Below are 15,995 nucleotides of genomic sequence, written 5' to 3'. Positions count from 1 at the left end.
ATGATCCAGCCTGACACCTATGTGCAGCTCCAGCAAACCTTAAAAATATTATTGTGGGTTGAAGGAAGAGCTTGACACAGGGGAGATACACATGGCGCAACAATCAAATACTAAAGTGCTTGGCTGCAGCAGTATAGACCAAGTGAGTGGCAGGATATGCCATCCCTCTAAACGCCCAGGCTAACTCGCTAAAAAGCCAATCCTTTATTCTTTATTCGGGAGGGGCTGAAAAAAGTGGGCAAAGCACTTATCCCCGGATTCAGGTCTGCTGAGTATAGCCAGGGATTGGGAAATGCGAGTTGATTTAAAAGCACGGACTTACTTTTCCCCTTGGAAATCGCAGGGACCAACCCACTGCTGGAAATTGTTCTGTGGTACAGCTACGGTAGGACATTCCTCATAGTTGAGTTGACTGTACCTTGGGAAGAGGTGATTAACAAAGCATTTAAAATAAAAAATCCTTGGTATGCCAACTTGGCAGGGGAGGCTGAAGATCGTGGATGGACAGCGAAAGTGTTCCTGGTGGAAGCGGGCTGCAATGGCTTTGTATCCAATTCCACTACAAGGCTAATCAAGGAAGTGGGGATCAGGTAGTCAAAGTACTTGCCACTGTTGCATTAACGGTGCCAGTGGTGATAGAACAGTCTTAGCCAACTGGTTGGCGTGTATGGTTGCTTTGGTTTTGGTAATATGTTGAAATGTTATGCTATATGGGACTGGGGGCATTGAGCATGCATTAACGGTGTGGGCTGTTGTGACCAGGAGGTTGTCGGTTTGTTTTTCATAGCCGGTGGGAAGGCACTTTACCCCCACTTGCTCCCCTGGTGTTGCAGTGATAGCTGCCCACTGCTACGGGTTTACGACTTGGGGTGCACATGAGTTCACTAATCACTGGACGGGTTAAATGCAGAGGTCACCATATCTGACAAATTGGTCACTACGGTGACAGGTCCAGTGGAGGATAATTAAAAACTGGAGGATAATCAAGAACTAACCAGTGGTGCAGAAAGAAGAAGCCAATGGCTGCGGTTGAGGCGGAGGGACTCAGCATGGGCTGCCAGATGACCAGGTAACAATGCAACACACACCCAGATCTGATCAACCTTGCGGTTGGCCTTCCTTGGCTGAGGGTCTCTTGTGATAAAGGGCCAAAACATCCAATGAGTCAGAGGTGTAAAACTGACAATGTGTCATACTGAAGAGTACCATACAAAGGGCATTATCGCCGGGACCTCACCAAAAGGCATCTTTCACCCAGGAAAATTGAAGTGATGAAAATGGGATCAGACACACAATTTAGCGAACGCTAAATAGCCCACTATATGGGAAAGAAGTGAACGATTTCGGACACTTAATAAATATACCCTACGTCTGACAGTACTGTCGCGGACATTAGTCATAACACTTAAACTACACTTGTGTGGCTTTATGGATTGTTATGTGAAAAGGAAAAGTTCATTTTGACCTTATTTGTCATGTTTATTTACTAGTACGTATATTTATAACGTTTAATACAATTATTGAATATATTTGATAATAAAGCAGTACAGTCTATTCCAAAGCCATTAAATATGAGAGTTACGACACTCAAATAGACCTCCATGAAAGAATGGAATGCCGAAGTAAATTGCATCATGGAGCATCTCATAGTTCCAAACACAGCACTGATACCCAATTCATTTCAATGTCAAATGCATTTGCTGTTCAGTTGGTCAAATAACCGAAAAGACTGATCTTATATTCATATTACTCCCAAGATAAAATGCTGCTATAGTAGTCAACGTAGAAATCAGTGTACAAAATGTATAGAAATACAATTGCTATTCTGTCCAAATAAATTCCATTTAAATAGGTTGACAGCACGGATTTGTTTGAAACTATTGAGGTCTCCATGAACCACATGACCATACCGCGAGATCGGATGTCGTAACTCTCATATTCAATGGCTCTGGTCTATAACCTTCATTTAATCTGTTTATTCTCAAAAAGTAGAAAATACACAAGTGTATAAACGTGCTTTCATTGCATTAATTGTCACGCTCCTCCAGCTGATTTAAATCAGAAGGTTAATTGCAGTTGTATCATGGGAAATAATATAAAAACAATAGGTTGGGATTTAAAGTCTAGGTAAAAAATGTGTAAGTATAACATGCCTTATGCAAAAGCACTTTCTTGCCCATGACTGCCTGAAAAACAGTTCCCATATTTTGCACTAAACAGCACTAACTTTTTCAACAACAATTAAAGTTCTGTTTCACCACATCTGTAATCATCTCCATCTTTGGATTCAAAACCTTTACTTATTTATTCTTAAAAACAATTATTATCAAACACCTGACATTAGATGCTCAGAAAGACAAAACCCCATCATAATGTAGACAGACAAAGGGTCTCGCGTTCCTCATACCTGCCAGAGTGAATGCTTTTTAATTGCTGGTGATTTTCACTTGTTGGTGTTTTGCACACCTGAAACAAACTCTTAAAAGTCAACAAAGAGCCAAGCTGAAAGAAAATGAATTGAGAGAGAAAAGGGAGGCTGAAAGAATGCGTTTGATTGCAGCTAAAGCTAGTTATGGTTTAGTTGGTAGTATTAAGCAGTTGGTCTATTGTGTTCTTTGTGCATTCCTGAGTGTTGCAGCGCATTGAAGTACAAGCAAGAGGGGAAAATGCGTGTGCTCACATTCTCTAATCAAATACAGCAATCAGGAGACTCAAACCAGCATTACACCATTTACAATCCCTTTTAATTTATAATCAAAAATTGAGCTGGAGAAGCGGTGGGGGGGAGAGAAAGAGAGTGACAGACACAGACAGGTCATTACATATCTCTTTACTGGGCCGATGAGAGCAATGAAGAATTAATCAGTGGCCGTTAGACTGTATTTACTCACCACTGTAGTGGCTGTGATCAGACCTACACTATGTCTCGCGATCTCTTGCTAGAATGTGTAGACAATCAGATATTTCTCCTTGACCTTCTTAATGGAGGTCAGTTCACATGCAAGTGGAATGTAGGCCTACTGTATGTGCGAATGTAACGATATACGTACATGTGACACGTAACGTGACCACGCAATTTCCAATCAGAGAAACTGCTTACCTAAACAGCAATGACTTCAAGGACCCTATAGTAACATCGCCCGAAGTGAAGGCTGTTTCAAAAAATAGACTGCAACATTGTTCTCGATCTGAAAAATTTAAACAACTTTTCATTAAATATCAAAAGTATTAATAAAAAATAACGATTTGTTATGTTAACGTTTAAGCAGACCTACATGGAATTGGTTAGCATTTTCGGAACTTGTAACATCACATATTGTTTATCATTCTCAAATTTCCGTCATCAAGGGTCGTCACCCTTAGTGCTAGCGCCGATAGAAATCCGGATTGCACTAAAAGTATTTTAGTGAAAATCCTTGACAATACTTGGGCATCGCGCGTCCCATATGTTTGCTCTCTGAAATCTGAACGATGTCCGATTCGCGAATGAATCGTTATGCTGAGTCGATTCTTCAAAGAATTGCTCCAACAGCTCACTCACGGACTGTTTCCAGCGTTTACTTAGAGCAGGGGTTCCCAAACTTTACTTTTCAGACCACGACCCCCCCCCTCCTCCGCCTCCTTTCTCCTCTTTGTGTTTTCCTCCGACAGCTTGTAAGGATTTGCGATTTGGTTACATACTGACAGAGCTAAAACAAAAAGAAGCACAATCTCTAAGCCAGGCTATTTTATTAACAAATTATGGACAAAAACAAATACATCCCATAACTGTGAAATGCTTAAAGACAGAATACGAACAAGCTGCCTGTAACAGGCATACAACAATAACTTTGTATTCAGAAAAAAACGCCTAATGTGATGGATGGGCGCTGTGCGCGGAGCAAAGCAGATCGCCACCCGCAGATCATATTCCACGTTAAACCGTGACCTGTGTTTATTCTTAATGTAAATCAGCGCGGAGAATGTCTTTTCGCATAAATACGTTGAGCCAAATTGCATGAGTACATCCAACGCGGCTTTCGACAACTGTGGATATTCCAGCGCAACAGAAACCCAGAACTCATCCAGCGTCTTGCTGTCAAATGCCGTCCTCAGGATTCGATCGGATGAAAGTTCTATCAGCGCATCTTCCATATCTGACGCCAGATTATTTGCCGTGGTTACATTAAATGGTGACCTTATCCAGTCATATTGGTCGGGAAGTTTTATTTCCAGTTTATTTTAATTATCCTAAATTTATACTCGCATCATTACTACCTTTTTTAACATATACAATTTTTTTTTAATTAAGTTTCTTTAAATCATCTCGTGACCACCCGCCCCCCGGGGGGTCGCGACCCCCACTTTGGGAACCACTGACTTAGAGAACACGTACGGAGGAAGGAAAACGTGAATGAAGTGAAATGAGTTTTCTTAATAGTATCTAACCGTAACGATATAGGAAAACAATCAAAATGTTATAAACATGTCATGAAATTATCATGGTTCATGCTTTTAATATCCTTGAAGAGCAGAACGACATTAATTTTCCCATCATAAAAAATGGTGGGATCCTTAATTTATTCGATTTAAGTATTATTCATTTAATTTCTTAAATTTTATTTTGTATTTTAATCCTTTTTTACATGTCTGTAGGTTGTGCATTATCTTAGCCAAATCTAGACTCAAATAAATCTGATACTTTTTTAAGTCTTCTGTTTTTTAGCTTAGCAACATGCTAAAGCTAGACATGATTCAAATTGAAGGCGGGGGTGGTTAATATGGAAAGGTGCTAACTTTAGCCTGCTAGCACTGAAATTATTATCCCACCCTCTATGCGATTCGCCGTCCAAAGCAACACCTCCTCCATACACATGAATGTATTTCATAAATTCACATTACAAATTACAAACTAAGCAACTACATACCTGTCCAAAAGAAAGAGAGCAAGAAAGAGAGTCTCTTTCAGACCTTTTGCCTGACGGGGCTGTCTCCATCGTGTAAAAGCTGAACAGATGTTAATTCGAATTTTCCTCTTTCATGATCCAGATGTTTTTTCGTCGCAGCTTTTTCAAAAACTGACTTTTGTTTTGTAGATTTACTTTTTGTCGGTTCCACAGGAAAGTTAGATTGTTGCTGATAGTCAACCATTCTCCCTACATTGACACAGCCGAGCGCGATAATGATGTAACATGCACAATCACAGCGTTTGGACAGAACGTTTTGATCCTACGCCTTTCACAGACGATATATGTTTATAGTAATATTATTTGATCACTAAACTTCTTGATTGCTATCAGGGTGTAAAGAGATTTCCAAGCAGAATGACAAAAATGTTTCTGGACAGGATCCCCTATCCTGCCTTTAATCTTGAGTTGAATCTCTTTTGTGCTTCATATGGTTCTGATATATTCTTGTAGTGTTCTAAATACATTTCTAGAGTGGCATAAATATGCTGCTGCTTTAGAATGCAGCGGGCAGTTGAGGCTGCACTGTGTTTAAGAACAGAGCCATCTGTGTTGGCAAAGCCTGTTAACTACCTGTAGGGGTTACTTTGACAAATCTTTTACATTTAATGGCTTCTGCAGTTCTGATTTTTCCTATTGTGTTGAGCAAGTGTACGTGTAGGTGTGCACCTTTTGTGTGTGTTGATGTCGACCCCATCAAGGATAGTGCAGGAAGTGAGTCAGGTACACTCTCTCTAAAATCAGCTCCTTTAATCTTGGCCATGGGCTCCTCTGACCTGTGTTAGCTCAGGCCAAACATCACTGAGTACATCTTCTCTCTGCAAATCAACCTCGCTCTTGCCCCACAAATCATCCCCTGTCACTCTGGAGCAGGACAGGATACTGAACCCTGTGACTTTCTGTGGTCCACAGACAGACTTTCTAAGCCCACATGCATTTAGAGGCTTAGACTCTATTTAAAGTCTAATTTCTGATCCATGTGTCGGAGAGTTCAGTTGGTGAATCGCCACTTGAAAGGACTGGCACCGCTGGCCAACCCCATTATGGCACAAAACCTCTTTAAACTCCTGATAGCAGCACAAAAGAGTCACTGCCACACTCTCGGCGGCCGATAGGAGCAAACAGTTAATGATGTTTGCTAAAGATTATCAGTCTCCCTCCAGTCAACCAGTGTTTCTCGGTTAGAGAGCGAGAGAGAAAAAGAAAGAGAAGGGGGCACGGCTTTGTTGTATAGTTGTTTGTAGGGTGTGACTGTGGCCAGGTGGAATGTCACCTTTAGTGTGAATTATTGGCCAGTTTCTTTTTGTGGCACTTAAGTTCACCATGAGGTGATGCTAGAAGGTGATTTGGCATTGTGAGCTGAGATGTATTTAGAAATTTGTTTTAATTTTGTGCTTTGTAATACTTCTAACGTGTTGTTAAGTAGGAACCCCATGGGAAACATCGCACAGTGAATGGCGTGAAACACATTTTAAGAGTCGATTCTGTACATAAGTGTTTATTTGTTTTTGGGTGAGAGCGGAAGGGAAGCCGGAATACCGAGGTGCTCCGATCCTTCGTTGTCGTAGCAACCTGAAGGTATTTGAAGGAGGGATCAGAGCAATGGGTTGAATGGCATGCAAGGGTGAAAACTTGGCAATTAAAAGCAACGGAAGTGACAATTAATATTGTGAGTGCGCAAATAGAGTGCTATGCCCTTTCGAGCATGCTCAACACTCACCCCATGCTCGACTTGACGCTTTTCTCATCTTAAAATCCTCCCTGAAGACCTCTCCAATCTTACACTTGGTGAAATGGTGCTGCGTGTTCTTTTCTCCGCTCGAATACTGTAGACAGACATGTCTGGTTCTCAGCAGAGACAGCTTGTATAGGAACTGATCTGAAGGATCCAAGAAAGTGTGAACCATCATCTGAAACAAAGCTTGCGATGACCTCTAATGTGAACAGCCCTTTGCGTCAAACTCAGCTTTCTGCAGTCAATAAAGCTGTCTTTTCTATTTCCCATATAAGGTATAAAGTGATCATTATGACAAAATTAACCCTGCAGAGGTGTCTCGAATCATCCTGAAAAGGTATGCTTTGCAAAAATGACCAGGTAACTGTATATTTTTATATATACTTACCAAGACATGGAACATTGATTTGAGATTAAATTATTTTATTATGAGAACCTGAAAACTATTTAAGAAATCGCTGCCTATAGAAAGATGATAAATGATATGGTTTAGTTTACCATTGACCACCATTAAATCCTGGGATCAACCAATCAGAATACAACAGTCAAAAGAAGGATCTATACTAACCATTAAGGACATATTGTGTCTTGCTCAGAAACAATAAAGACGCAGAGACTTGCGCCATTGAAAAGCTGGCAGGTGTCTGCCACATAAAGCCGGCTGTACACAGCACAGTATGTTGAGCCTGAAGAACCACAGCTGATTCCTGTTGGAATGTATAATTTTCTCATTTTCCCCACAAGCAGTTGGCCCTTCGCAAATTAGCACGGGGCCCTGACCCCGTTGCTCCACGCAGAGGGAGTGAGATGGCGTACGACGCATGGGCTTCAATCAGAGACGCTCTCTTTCACACCCATCAAATCATCTCTATATATACATAATTCATACACCTGTGAAGGGATGTGCTCTATTGCCACACTTCTGCAACGTGAAGAGTATAATTACAGATTAATCTACGTGGTTTGCTGTCACTTCATAAGAAAATAGTCCTCTTCTTTTATAGTTTCTTGGGATTCACTCAACGGTCCTGATTCATACTTTCATTCATTTCAAATATTCAGTGATTGGTATTGGATGTCTTTTTACAGCTTTCTTGCTGAAGTTTTCCTCAATGCGATACATCTCTCATGATAAGAGTTTGAGCAGCAAGATTGCAAGAATTACTAATTGTTGGTGCTCAAACTCTCTTCCTACTGCCTCTTGTAGGGATGCTCACCTGTCGCTTTAATAGTAGAAAGTTAATAAATCCTCTTTTGGCAGTGGATTAATCTGAAAACTCCTGCCCTAGCTCGACCTCTAAATCTCACTTTTGTCTGTGCTGGTGTGGATTGGATGTATATTGGTTGGCTAATCTGCTGATGCTGAAGCTAATCTTGTCTTTTGTCATAGCAGTAGACCCCTAATGGGTAATCAGTCTATTTTGTATGCGAATAACATGAACGATACAGACAGGCCAGCGTATCTTAATACTTCTGGAGTGGAAGTGCCTTTTCAGATAAATGTAAAATTCTTGAACGTACCAATTGCAAAAAAAAACAGTTTTTAAATTGTAAGCACCTCTAATTTTGTCTCAGGCACATATGTGAATACATTTTTTTTATCAAAATGTTTTATATTCATTTCAACGATGTTACAAAATATTTAAGGTTTGGGGGACAAAATATTAAAGTGAATATTTTATGGAAATAACCATATTAATAACATCATTTGCAAAATGTAGATGCAGTGTGTTCTGTCCTGGTTTTCTTTATTTTAAAAATACATCTTACAATCTAATAATGAGATAATATTTCAAGCATTAATTTCACAATAATTTCAATCTTTGACATGAACTTAGTCAGTATTAAAGATATCAAGGTTACATTTTTACAGAATGTTCTTTACATGTAGGATTTTACGTATTAATCACAAAAACTGACTATAGCTGGGTTTTCACAAGCATGGTCACAAATGTTAATGCACAGCGGGCAGCAAGGAGACGTGTTATGTCGAATCCAACAAAACCAATCCTCACAGCATGTCTTAGGTCAGAGTTATATACGATAATACATAAAAAGAAATCATTGAACGTATGTCTCAATCTGTTTGTTCAAACACGCGTTTGTGCGGTTCAGACTCGATGCATGCCAGAGGCAGCCCTCGCGCTCTCAAAGCTGAGAAAGCAGCCATTCTAGGAGCAATCAGAGCCCTGCCTACAGGATCCAAGCCAAACCTCTCATCCTTAGTCTACTCGAGAGCTGCTTTAATTAACCATCATACCACAGATGGGATCGATTTTAACCCCCCACCCCTGGGCTCTTTCTCGCTCTCATTCTTTCTCCTTCTCGACCAACCTTACATGCCTTTCTCAACCCCCTTTTCTAAAGTCTTTCACCTAGTACTCCTCCTCTGCCTCTCATCTTGCGCTCCGTCTTCTCCGTGCTCCTCTCTCTCTCTTATTCTCTTCTGTCTCCCCGCTCTCCACTCTCCTGTACACAAGTCACATAATTGAACTGGAATAGAGCCAGACTCTGCCCCTCCCTCCTCCACGCTGGCTGTTTCCTTGCATCCCTTGGCCTCACCTGCTCAATACCTTATTAGTGTCAGGATCTGTGGAGAGCCATTGCGGATTAACTAGAGAGATATGAGATTGATTTCTGCCCCTTGCAGATGAAATTGGGTTCGGTCCTTGTATCCGCATGCGAGTGCGTAGGTGTGTGCGCTTGCGCGGGTACTGTATGTGTGTACGTGACGTGAGCGCGCACGGCTTACAAAAAGAGCATTACCTTTTTTTCGCGTCCTGAGAAGCGTTTCTTCACCAAAAGTAAATGAAAGCCGGCTAATTAACTATCGGCGAGCCCACATGAGTCTCTGTATCTCTATTCTAATTTCGTTTTTCTACTTTTTTATGGCCCCCACCCCCTCGCCTCCAATCCGCCTCTGAAATTCTTACTTTAATCTGCAAGCAATCGCTGGTAGAAATGACCTGTTGTGGCACATGCTCGTCTCGGGCTTGGCGTAAATAGCGTGCTATTGATTATTCATGGATTCCGTGTATCTCCTTCGTGGCTCGGCATGTCAAGGAGTTTAACAGGAGTTGCCTATTGGAGGAGAGATTAAGGTCTCTTGTGGAAATGGACGGCTGTGCTGTTTTGAGAGAGAAGGCGGGGAGGTAATGATAGGTCTGGATGTGGATGGTAGTGCTGTTGGGGTGGTATCAGCTGGGCCTTCTCTCTGTGTGTAAATAGTAGTGGGTCAGGGCTCTTGCACAAAGAGGTCCTCCTGATCCCCAAATTCAGCTTGCTCGGTGATACAATTGAATGTTAATGGGTCGTTTTTATGCTGCGGGGTATGCTTATCTCACACACTTTATTTGTGTTAATAGTTCCACCAGTATTTCACAATACTGTTTTCAAAATGCAGTGTGTTGCACTGAATAGAAAATGCCTGATATAAGCAGGCAATGTTTTCTGTGGTTCACATACATTTGTCTGTGTAGATTTGAAGAAAAAGCAATCAAAGGCAAGCGAACACACAGAATGCTAGCAACCACCTGGCAATGCCCTAGCAACCAAAAAGCAACATTCTCAAAATGCTCTGGCATTGTGGAAATGGTCAATAAATATATTACACATATAATATATTAAAACTAATTGTATTTTCTATTATTTTCACTTGATATTACAATTTATATGTAGCATATGCTCTGGGCAATTCCATGCTAATGGTTTTCACCATACTGATTGGTCAGATGTCAATATTTGGTGGTTTGAATATGATTTTTGGGGGGTTTTATAATAGTTTCTCTGTCAGGTAAGTGAATTGTCACATCCATACCTATCCATATTCCTCATAAATGGGCAAATGAAAATTTAAATACAGTAACTATTTTATGTTCTATGAAGAGCCCTTCTCCATTTCTTGGATATTTATGCTTTGGTTTGTACATTTTATTTTTCAAAAATCCTATAAAAGTATGTTGTCTCTCAAAAATGTGCCCCTTTTTGTCACATTCATAACGCATACATTTTTTCCTCTTTTAAAAAAGAAAGCCCGTGCATAGGCTGATAATTTTCTGATGTCTTGACTCTTTCAAGAGGGATTTAGTCAAATATAAACAGATGGTTTTTATAAATTGGTTATAAATACATTATCTGAGAATTTACATTTCAATTTTCAACTGAAAATGTCACATCCATAACGCTGGAATTGCCCAATACCATTTTAAATTTGGAAAAAGGAAAAAACACCTCTGTCATCCCAAAGAACCTCAGAAGAACCCTCGAAGCACACAGATATGGTGATATATAGCACTAAAAGCGGTTCACCTATGATTACGAGCAAAGAACCACCTTAAGTGCTATATAGCACCATGCTTTCATTTGATTGAAAACAGTGAAATTAGACAAGAACAGATTCTTCATAAATAATAACTTTTAGCAGGTGATCACACTTGTGTGTGTGTGAGGCAGCGAGTGACCTCGAGTCACAGAGGCAGAACTTATCGTGGTGTAATTTCCTCATCCAGAGGCTGGAGTGTTTGTGTCAGAGTGAGGCCTCGTTGTGATTGCCTCTCCGTCACCAGTGTAAACCGAGGATAATGCTACGGCCACCTTCCCGCTGCAAAATCGGGATCAACACAATCCAATTTCTCTCTCTGTGCAAAGATGGAATAATTTGAAAGAATGGAGTCGCCAAGCCCAGCGCCTGAGATTTGGGGGGATAAAGCGCTGTTAAAAAACAGCCATTACAAAAGGAATTGGGAGTGAGGTGTTTCAGGACAACAGAACCCCCAAGTCGACAATACAGATGGGAAGTGGCTTCCAAAACATTGAGTGAGAGAAAGCCACGAGTAAATTGAGGTGTCTAACCAGCAATCTGGTCCAAAATAGAGCCCTGCTAAAACGTGAGCCCGTGCGGCAACATATTTCATGTGGATTACAGCTCAGACGCCGCAAAATGAGGTTTTCATGCCACGGGAGACATTGCTCTCATTTGCATTTTAGCAGCTAAAAGCTTCAGGAATGTTGGATAACATAATTTCAAAGTTACTCTTTTTCTCATGCAATTACTAAAAATATCCAGAAGCAGCTGGGCATCCGAGCATTTCAAGGGCTTGAGAATCAGGTTTGTGTCTTTGCATGACAAAAACATCAACCGGTGGGGGGGAAAAGTTTGAAAAGCTCTCAAAAAGTCACCAGTCCCCGGCTACGCTTGGATCCCTAATTGCTTTCAGGTGTCTTCTCCTCTATACCCAGCCACCAGAAGGAGGGCAGAAGTGATTTGTGTAGATGCTGGCGTTGCAGGAGGCCGAAGTGAAGCTGGGATGGGTTGGAGTAATCAGGGTGGGGAACACACCCCCACCTCTCAGCTCTGTGATTCAGACAGGCCCACTATGATGAATGGACCCTAGATTAGAGCTCACACAGGGCAGGCGCAGACCTCAGGTGTGCAACCTAATGCATCAGATTCAAGAGTGTATTTGTGTTCAAGCGTAAACGTAGGTGTGCTCTGAAAAGCGTAGAGTAGATGGTATTGCTTCTTTTTTTAAGGGGGTAGAGAAACTCACTAAATGTAGCATGTTTTTGACACAACGCGAGTTGAGACCAAGTTACCCTGGAGCCATTAATACATTTTCCTCCTTCTAAATTTCTTCACCACGTGTAAATCATTAATAATTGGGTAAATCCAATCAAGTGGTCAAGTGTTTAATGCTTGACTAATGGGACAGATGCACTGCTACGGCACTACAAAGTTGGGAGAACAAAATACGTCCATCTCCAAAGAATCAAACACAGCTTCCATCTTTGCTCCTGTGTTTACTTGATGACATATATATCCCGGCTAAAGGTGAGACGGTGCGAGCATGGGATTCAGGGATCTATGGCCATCCAGCAGGGGGGGTTGGCAGTCAGTGGAGAGGGCCAATGGCTGAGGCTGTGTGGCTAAGTGCCTCATCAGCATCCTACTCGTGTTCCAGGCCCACGCTCTAACTGCGCCCTGACTTGATTGTAATTGCCTGAATTCGGCTCCTGCTGCTCCATCCTGGCAATATAACAGGCACATTTTAACCCCAGCGAGCCTAGCCACACAGCCTTTTGGCTGTTCTGAAGATGTGTTATTTAGACTCTGCTTGGGATAATCTGTGAGTATACGGTTAAAAGTTTCTAAATATATTGCCTTTTATTTAAATTTGAATTGCAGTCCAAAAGGGCACAGAAAAGCTGAGGTTTATATTGCCCTCAATTACATGGGTTTAAGTATGCATCGTACATTTCGTTTCAGGAGGTTAACTGGTAGAGAACTGAGCTTTCAACAGCAAGGACATGGGTTCCATTCCCAGGGAACACGTATGGTGATGAAATGTAAACCTTTGTAGACTGCAACAAATGATTTATTATTTATTTATTTTATGAGATATTTTGCTTGTTTGAAGCATAAACACAACTGTTGAAAACAACACCCATATTAGGTCACTGTGCTTCTTTTAGGACTTGAAAACAAGACAAAAATACTATGTAGGAAAAATAATTTCTTGCAGTGAAGCACCTAAACATGAAGACAGTTGTGTAAATATATTTGCAGAGCAAATTAAGAGACCATTATTATAATTATTTTCAGTTTTTCTAAATTTACTATTTATAGGTAGCCTACAGGATGTTTTTTTAGTTAAAATAATATTTTTTTCGTGAACTACTAACAATATTTCTCCCAAATTTTAAATAGAAAAATCTTTCTATAGAAAGATAGAAAAATACTTCCTATTTGCATTTATTCGCAGAAAATGAAGACTGCTGAAACGGGTCAAAATAACAGATGCTCTGAATTTTTTCAGACTTCAAATACTACAAAGAAAACAAGTTCACTTTTAAAAAATACAACAGTTATATTTGTACATGTTGTAAGGAAAAGGAAATACTATTTTTTAAGTGATAACCTTGATTTTTATTAGAGTTTCAACGTAATGAAAGTGACATGAAGTTGTCCAACAGCAATGACTTTGTCACTCTTGAGGTTTGATTTTGTTGAAATTCAACATGTACATCAGAAATGCTGAATAAATGAATAATCTGTTTCTGCGGCTCTATATAATATATATGGCCTATATATTAAGTTAATTAATTACTAAATATTTGTACTACAAAACAAGACAGAAATGCTTAGAATGAAATCCAGTTTTTGCACATTTCTATGATTGCAACAGTAAAAACAGTAACTTGATTTACAGCCAGTGAATTTTAATGAAGTTTTCTGGGTTCAATTAATTTCTGTAACCTATTATAAAATGTTTCAGTAAAGTCTTGATGTGCAGCGAAATAAATAACTATTCAGAGCATTATAAAATGCCTTGACAATTTCCCTACATTCCATTAAAAAACGTACAAAAGTACATCTAGACACCTCTTCAAGTAGTGGCATTGAAGCAAAATGAGCGTGTGACTTCCTGCTGCATGGCAGGAAGCATGCGGGTCCAGACTGGCAGGGTTAACTTCAGAACTCCCCTGCGGAGCTCCTCTCTCTGTGATAATAGTTGCTGGCGTAATGAAGAGCAGCCTGCTAGCCAACAGGTGGTCCTTTTTAAAGAGCCCAGCCACTGCACTCATCACCAAAAAAAAACTGCCATGCTAAAATGTGTCAGAATCTAATGTTCCACAGAATGAAAAACCTGTTTTCTTCCCTTTGTTCAGCGCTAGAGATTCAGCCCTGTTCGCCATTGTTCCCAGCACAAACGAGCAACAGTCTTTTTTGACACAGAGCCACAGGGAAAGAAAGACTGAATCTGACTAGTCACAGGCGAGAGGAGGTGGGAGAAAAGCTTTCTTTCCTTCTTTTTGGAGGGTTGAAGCCCATTAAGAGTTTGTGAGTTATGAATGGTTATGAGTCTATGTCTCTTTCACACACAATGCAGGAGAACCAAAGAGTGAGAAAAACATAACTGGCTTTTCTTGAGATCGCAAATCTTAATCATACGGACAGCACAGAGGAGATAGCGAACAGAGAGAAACCAGTAAGCAAATTGGGACGGAAGTACCTTTTACTATATACAGAATAGCTGGGTGAAGTGGAGTAATTGGGGGTGGGGAACAGAGTTAATCCTCCACTGACTCAAAACAGCTCCATAAAATACTCCTATAAAATAGTAACGTGTAACCTATGCTGAATATTTGGTACGCTTCAATATATTCAGCTTTTGAACATATGTATGGTAAAGACAGATTAACACTGTACTATTAAATGTTAAACGTCTTTATCTTCTACAAAAGAAGAAATAAAGCCACAAAAGAAAAAGAAATAATTTCTGTAGTAAATGTCAACAGAAGAAAGATACTGCCAGACGCTGATGTAGACCAGCCTACTTCACCTGCCTATTAGCCCGCATTCACATCTTAATGACCAGAGGGACAAACGGACATTGGTGAGCCGTACTTCAGAACAAAGGCCTTATTTCACTTTTATAATCCATTTGTTATTGTCCAGCCAATTTGTTCCCCTTAAGCCACATAAGGGTCCGAGCCTGAGACAAAAGCTGGGGGGGTGACAATAGACAACTCCCCCTTTTGCTTTGTTACTGTTCAAGTACACACCTCCCAGGGTGCATTGCGGGCCTTTTTCGGGCTCAGAAAGCTGGAGCAAAAATTAAAGAGTTCTGTCTGAACACCTGGAGGAGTCAGCTTTTGCTTCCCACTTCACCGTTACAACAGATCTAAGCCCTCACACAGAGAATTTCAACAAGTCTGCTGTTTTGACAAGCCTTCACTCAGGCAGTTTTAATTACCTGTCACTATGGAGTTTTTGGAATTTGAATGCAAGTCTTAGTCGAGAGAAACAGAATCACAAAGTACAGCTTCTGTGGTACACTACAGCGAGAAAAAAATGTTCCTCATAAATAACATTACAAGCTTACAAGCTGATTTAAAGCATTATCTTTTCGATATAAAGCTGTTGTAATACATTCATATGTGCACTGGAAGACGAAAAAAGTATTTGTAACTTTCTTTTGTAAATTGAATCCTAATTAAGGAGAACTTGCATTGACGGGCTACAGATGTATGCTGAGAGTCTCAGCAGCTGCTGCTGTCCGTTCACACTGCCTGCCGTTAGCAATCACATTCACATGTTCTTTAAGCAGTCACCTCTCCCCTCAATCACATGTACTGTAATAATCACAGATCGCTTTTAACATTAACATATTCATGACCTCCTCCTTCACATGGTTCCTATAGAAGTAATTTTTCATGCACACCTAAAATAATAGCAGTCAAATTTATAAATCTTTTATTTAATAACAATCCTGATTTGTTTCCTATTCTTGTCTCAAAGATAAATTATTTCT

Source organism: Triplophysa dalaica, chromosome 15 (genome assembly GCF_015846415.1).
Source record: "Triplophysa dalaica isolate WHDGS20190420 chromosome 15, ASM1584641v1, whole genome shotgun sequence".
Lineage (NCBI taxonomy): Eukaryota > Metazoa > Chordata > Actinopteri > Cypriniformes > Nemacheilidae > Triplophysa > Triplophysa dalaica.
Note: the sequence above shows the minus strand (reverse complement) of the source record.